Genomic DNA, 6,643 nt, shown 5'->3' with positions numbered 1-6,643 from the left:
AGGTGTCTATCTTTCTCTCCCCCTCTCTGTCTGCCCCTCCTCTCTCCATTTCTCTCTGTCCTATCCAACAACGATGACATCAACAATAATAACAATAACAATAACGATAAGCAACAAGGGCAACAAAAGGGGGAAAAATAGCCTCCGGGAGCAGTGGATTCATAGTGCAGGCACTGAGCCCAGCGATAACCCTGGAGGCAAAGTAAAGAAGGGAAGGAAGGAAGGAAGGAAAGAAACAGTAAAACTGGGAGTCGGGCGGTAGCGCAGCGGGTTAAGCGCAGGTGGCGCAAAGCACAAGGACCGGCATAAGGATCCCGGTTCGAGCCCCCGGCTCCCCACCTGCAGGGGAGTCGCTTCACAGGCGGTGAAGCAGGTCTGCAGGTGTCTGTCTGTCTCTCCCCCTCTCTGTCTTCCCCTCCTCTCTCCACTTCTCTCTGTCCTGTCCAACAATAAACGACACCAACAATAACAATAATAAGCACAACAAGGCTGCAACAAGGGCAACAAAAGGGAAAATAAATAAATATAAAAAAACTGTCAGCACATGTTTATTAAAAAAAAAAAATGATACAGAGCCAGAAAACTTCTCAACAGATGGGGGTTCAGGCAGTTTCATGCCTGGTTAAGTGTACATAGTATGAAGTTCAAGAACCTAGACAAGGATCCCGGTTCGAGCCCCCGGCTCCCCACCTGCAGGGGAGTCGCTTCCCAGGCGGTGAAGCAGGTCTGCAGGTGTCTGTCTTTCTCTCCCCCTCTCTGTCTTCCCTTCCTCTCTCCATGTCTCTCTGTCCTGTCCAGTTGGGGTCGGGGGAGGACCACCAGGAGCAGTGGGTTCATAGTGCGGCACTGAGCCCCCGCAATCAGCATGGGGGGGGGGGAGGAAAAAAAGAAAAAGAAGGAACTGTATTCAGGGAAACGGAGAACACCCACCTGTTGGAGCACAGGTGGGCCAGAGAGAGAGACATGCTGAGACCCCCACTCACCAGACCGCATGATGGCAGGCCCTCCGAGGCGGTGGGACCCAGCCAGGCCCCTGGCCCCTTTATAAACACCCAGGCCCGGCCCCGCCTCCTGGCTGAGCCACGCCCACACCCGCCCCGCCTCCATTTCCTGTGCGGCCACGTCCTTCCTTCCGCCAGGTGTGTGCATTCTGGAGTGGTGCAACCGTGTCTCTCTTCCCCCAGGTACTTCCGGTCATTTCTGACCTCAACAGTTGTGCAAAAGACTCTCTCAGGTCTAAGACTCCAAGGTCTCAGGTTCAGTCTCCAGCACTGAGTCCAAGCAAGGGTTCACTTTTTTTTTTTAATTTTTTTTTTTTATTTAAGAAAGGATTAATTAACAAAACCATAGGGTAGGAGGGGTACAACTCCACACAATTCCCACCGCCCAATCTCCATATCCCACCCCCTCCCCTGATAGCTTTCCCATTCTCTATCCCTTTGGGAGCATGGACCCAGGGTCATTGTGGGTTGCAGAAGGTGGAAGGTCTGGCTTCTGTCATTGCTTCCCCGCTGAACATGGGCATTGACTGGTCGGTCCATACTCCCAGTCTGTCTCTCTCTTTCCCTAGTAGGATGGGTCTCTGGGGAAGCTGAGCTCCAGGACACATTGGTGGGGTCTTCAATCCAGGGAAGTCTGGCCGGCATCCTGATGACACCTGGAACCTGGTGACTGAAAAGAGAGTTAACATACGAAGCCAAACAAATTGTTGAGCAATCATGGACCCAAAGCTTGGAATAGTGGAGAGGAAGTATTAGGGAGGTACTCACTGCAAACTCTAGTGTACCTCTGCTTTCTTACTTTGGTGCCATACTCGAAACTCAGTCAATTTCTGCTTTGCGTTTCTACTTCTTTTTTTTTTTTAAATGCATAACATTCCCCAGATTCGCAAGGGTTCACTTTTAAAGAGAAAAGTAAGGGTTCACGTCTTAGTTAAAGAAGAAACGCAGCTGGTGGCCACCTCCCCCCGGCACACACGGGGCTTCCTCCTGCTGTCACCCCAGTGGCCTTGTCGGTGGCCTGAGAATCTGCTCCTTCTGCCCCAGAGCCTGCCGACCAGCCAGACAAGGTGCACTCTCTGGACACACAGAAGAGACAGGCCCCGTGCGGCTGGTGGCTGTGGGGAGGTGGTCACTGTATCGAGGGCAGCGCCATGGTGCCTGGACAGAAGTCCAGCTGCGTCTGCCGGCGGCACAGACACGGCTTCCTGCATCCCAGCCTTGGGGGGCCTGACTCTGTGTCTGAGACTCCAGTAACAGCACCACCATCAGCCAGAGTGGAGCAGGACTCTGGTCTTTCTGTGCCTTTCTATACCTCCCTCTCCCTCTCCTCCCTCCCTCTCTCTCTCTCCCCCTCTCTGTCTCTCCGTCTCCCTCTCCCCCTCTCCCCCTCTCCCTCTCTCCCTCTCCCTCTCTCCATCTCCCTCTCTCCATCTCCCTGTCTCTCTCCCTTTCCCTCTCCCCCTCCCCCTCTCTCCTCTCCCTCTCCCCCTTCCTCTCTCCCCCTTCCCCTCTCCCTCTCCTCCCCTCTCCCTCTCTCCCAGGTTAATGTGGATTTCTCTCCCTCTCCCTCTCCTCCCCTCTCCCTCTCTCCCAGGTTAATGTGGATTTCTCTCCCTCTCCCTCTCCTCCCCTCTCCCTCTCTCCCAGGTTAATGTGGAGTTCTCTCCCTCTCCCTCTCCTCCCCTCTCCCTCTCTCCCAGTTAATGTGGATTTCTCTCCCTCTCCCTCTCCTCCCCTCTCCCTCTCTCCCAGGTTAATGTGGAGTTCTCTCCCTCTCCCTCTCCTCCCCCTCTCCCTCTCTCCCAGTTAATGTGGAGTTCTCTCCCTCTCCCTCTCCTCCCCCTCTCCCTCTCTCCCAGTTAATGTGGAGTTCTCTCCCTCTCCCTCTCCTCCCCCTCTCCCTCTCTCCCAGGTTAATGTGGAGTTCTCTCCCTCTCCCTCTCCCTCTCCTCCCCCTCTCCCTCTCTCCCAGTTAATGTGGAGTTCTCTCCCTCTCCCTCTCCTCCCCCTCTCCCTCCCAGTTAATGTGGAGTTCTCTCCCTCTCCCTCTCTCCCAGTTAATGTGGAGTTCTCTCCCTCTCCCTCTCCTCCCCCTCTCCCTCTCTCCCAGTTAATGTGGAGTTCTCTCCCTCTCCCTCTCCTCCTCCTCTCCCTCTCTCCCAGTTAATGTGGAGTTCTCTCCCTCTCCCTCTCCTCCCCCTCTCCCTCTCTCCCAGTTAATGTGGAGTTCTCTCCCTCTCCCTCTCCTCCCCCTCTCCCTCTCTCCCAGTTAATGTGGAGTTCTCTCCCTCTCCCTCTCCTCCCCCTCTCCCTCTCTCCCAGTTAATGTGGAGTTCTAGCAAGTGGGCCTTGGAGGAAACCACAGGAGTTCACCATTCTAGAGAAGGACGTCGAAACGCTCTCCTCAAATACCGGGGCTCAGACTGGGCTGGCAGCTGGCAGTGGTGCGGTGTGAAAACTCCAATAAACAACGAATGGGCCTAAGCAGAAGTATAGCTCGGGGAGTGTGCAGTACTATAGTCATACTGGTTACCCAAAATTCACATGTAACCGGGTCTCCTGAATTTGTATTGGTTAAGGCTGGCATCCCAACCCCAGACAAATTCTAGCCTTCATTTTCTCACCTGTGGAGCTGGACTAAAAATAGGGCTTGCCTTACAAAGCAGTGTGGGTGAAGTGAGACAGACGTGAGTTCAGAGTCCTTCCACCCAGAGTGAATTATGAGATGGATAATTGTTCGCGCCTGTGGCTACCGACAACTGTGTCTGCGGACAGAGCCTTGGAAGTTCACTTTAGTTACACAACGCCCAGGCTCAATTTGAGACTTGCAGGAACGACTGTTTCCTGGAAGACCCTGAGGTGGCTTAGCAGATGCTTCCCAATTAGCTCAAAGGTTTTTTGAGGGTTTTGTTTTTTTTCTTCCCAACTGTTGCCAACCTACAGGCAAATGCGGGCTTCCAGCAAGTACTTGCCTGCCGATTGTGATGTGCGATTTGTTGTTTAGATACAGAGAAGGAGAGAGAGAAGCTTTTCACCTGCACTTGTTCTTTTTAAAAAATATTTATTATTGGATAGATACAGAGAGAAATTGGGAGGGGAGTGGGACATAGACAGGAAGATAGAGAGGGAGAGAGACAGAGAGACACCTGCAGCCCTGCTTCACCACTCTTTCCCCCTGCAGGTGGGGACCAGGGTCTTGAACCTGGGTCTTTGTGCACTGTGATGTGAGTGTTTAACTAGGTGTGCCACCACCTGGTCCCACCTTCAGTTGTTCTCAAGCCAACAACAGTCCTCCTTTTCGATTCATTGTTGCTACAATTCTTGATAACACGGCCCCCTTGATCAGTGTGGTTGCAAGATCTACCCCTCTAACCCCAGCATCTGGGAGTCCCTACAACAGGACAGAAATGGAACCGGCTAGCTTCCCTTTTCCCAGTCCTAGCTGGACAGTCCCTGAGTCTATTAGGACAAGTATCAACAGTCAACATGCATCCAGGAGGGAAGGGTCAAGTTAGCTGTGGGCACATATACATAAGAGGGGAAGGAAACAGTAAAGGCAAAACCAGAAAGACCTAGGAGGAGTGTCTTCAAGTGACAGAAGGGTCACCAGAAGCAGAGGTGAACTAGAGTCTGTGATGAACTAACCAAGACTGTGAGCTTTTTTTTTTTTCCAATTTAATAATGATCAACAAAACCAAAGGATAAGAGGGGGACAATTCCACACAGTTCCCACCACAGAATTCCATATCCCACCCCCTCCATTGGAGACTTCCTTATTCTTTATCCCTCTGGGAGCATGGACCCAAATTCTTTAGGGGGAGCAGGAGGTGGGAGTTCTGGCTTCTGTCATGGCTTCTCCACTGGACATGGGTGTTGGCAGGTGGGTCCACACCCCCAGCTTGTGTCTGTCTGTCCCTAGTGGGGCAGGGCTCTGGGGAGGGGAGGCTCCAGGACACATGGTGAGGGCGTTTGCCCAGGGAGGTCAGGGTGGTGTCATGGCAGCATCTGCAACTTGGCGGCTAAACAGCATTAAGATATAAAGCAGGACAAATTACTTGATAATCAGGAACGTAAAGGTAAAAAATAGAGCAGATGAGATTTGGGCGTCTTCATTTTGGAAAAAGCTAGTAGGTCGATTTAGGTAAATTTCAGTGGGGTCCATGACTTTACTAATTTTTCCTGAGACTGACAGCTAACATAAAGGTGGGCTAAAGGTATTGTCTGGGGAGCTAGTGTCATATTTGGAAATAGAACTAGAAAGCTGGATCACCACCACCTAGCCCCCATGGAATTTTCAAAGTAAACCAAATTCCCAAATAACTTGGTTTTAACAATAACTATCCATTGCCTTCTTAAACTCTAAGACGGCAGGAACCTTCCTCTTTCTTTCTTTCTTTCTTTCTTTCTTTCTTTCTGCCTCCAGGGTAATCGCTGGGACTTGATGCCTGCACTGTGAGTCCACTGCTCCTGGAGGTCATTTTCTCCATTTTAGTGGCCTTATTGCCCTTGTTATTATTGTTATTGTCATTGTCCTTGTTGTTGGATAGGACAAAGAGAATTGAGAGAGGAGGGGAAGACAGAGAGGAGGAGAGAATGATAGTTACCAGCAGACCTGCTTCACTTCTTTTTCAAACGACTCCTCTGCAGGTGGGGAAGCGAGGGCTTGAACCAGGATCCTTATGCCGTCCCTTGTGCTTCACACTACCTACGCTTAACCTGCTGCACTCCCCCACCCTCCGTTCTCTATAAATCCACATTTCTCCCAGTCCTGGAACCTCTGGAGCTTGGCTCATTTTCCCTCATGCTTCACTCAATCCATCCCACTTGATACTGCATCTGTTGATCTCAACCAAATCTATAGAACCAGTACCACCTCAACATGTTTCCCTTCGGATTGTGTCCAGAGCCGCCGTGTGGAGGATGCCAACCCTTCAGCTTCATTACTCTGGGGAGACCTTTCCTAGCTCATAGGACTCCCTTAATTCCATTTCGGATGGTGCACTTCCCAACAAAATTACGGAACTTAGATATAGACCAGAGCCCATGAGACAGGGCATATATACACATGTTACGTAAGTTAGGGGAAAATATTCATTCACCTTAAAGTCAAAGTGCACAATAGTTCGAAGTGACTCAATAAGTGCAGCAAGCAAGGAGAAAGACCTAAAAAAAAAAAAAAAATCACCACAAAGCACTTAATCAAATAGTTTCTACTTAGACCTAGATACCCTCCTCACCTATGTCCCATTTCACTTCCCTTAATCACTCTTAAGTCTAACCCTGGCAGACAAAGTAAGGACTACGAAAGCTGGATAAGGGCAACAGACTGGCACATTCTAATGGTGGTTCTTTTGGTCACTACCAGGCCACCCCATCATCTGGGGCCCTAGTCAGGGAGTCCTGGGTTCCCACACAGACATGAGGGGCCTAGACCTCTCACAGACCCCTCTCTCCATCATCAAGTGTCATCTCCATCAGTGACAGCATCGTGGACCCTCTTGCGGGCCTCTACAGGACCTTGCCCTCAATGTGGAACAACAATGGTAGGGACGGCCCCAGTGTCCAAAGGGAGACTGGTGGTGGTGCACCTGGTTGAGTGCACGTGTTACAATGCACAAGGACCCAGGTTTGAGCCCCGAGTC

The sequence above is a fragment of the Erinaceus europaeus genome, chromosome 8 (genome assembly GCF_950295315.1).
Source record: "Erinaceus europaeus chromosome 8, mEriEur2.1, whole genome shotgun sequence".
Lineage (NCBI taxonomy): Eukaryota > Metazoa > Chordata > Mammalia > Eulipotyphla > Erinaceidae > Erinaceus > Erinaceus europaeus.
This window is presented reverse-complemented; position numbering follows the sequence as displayed.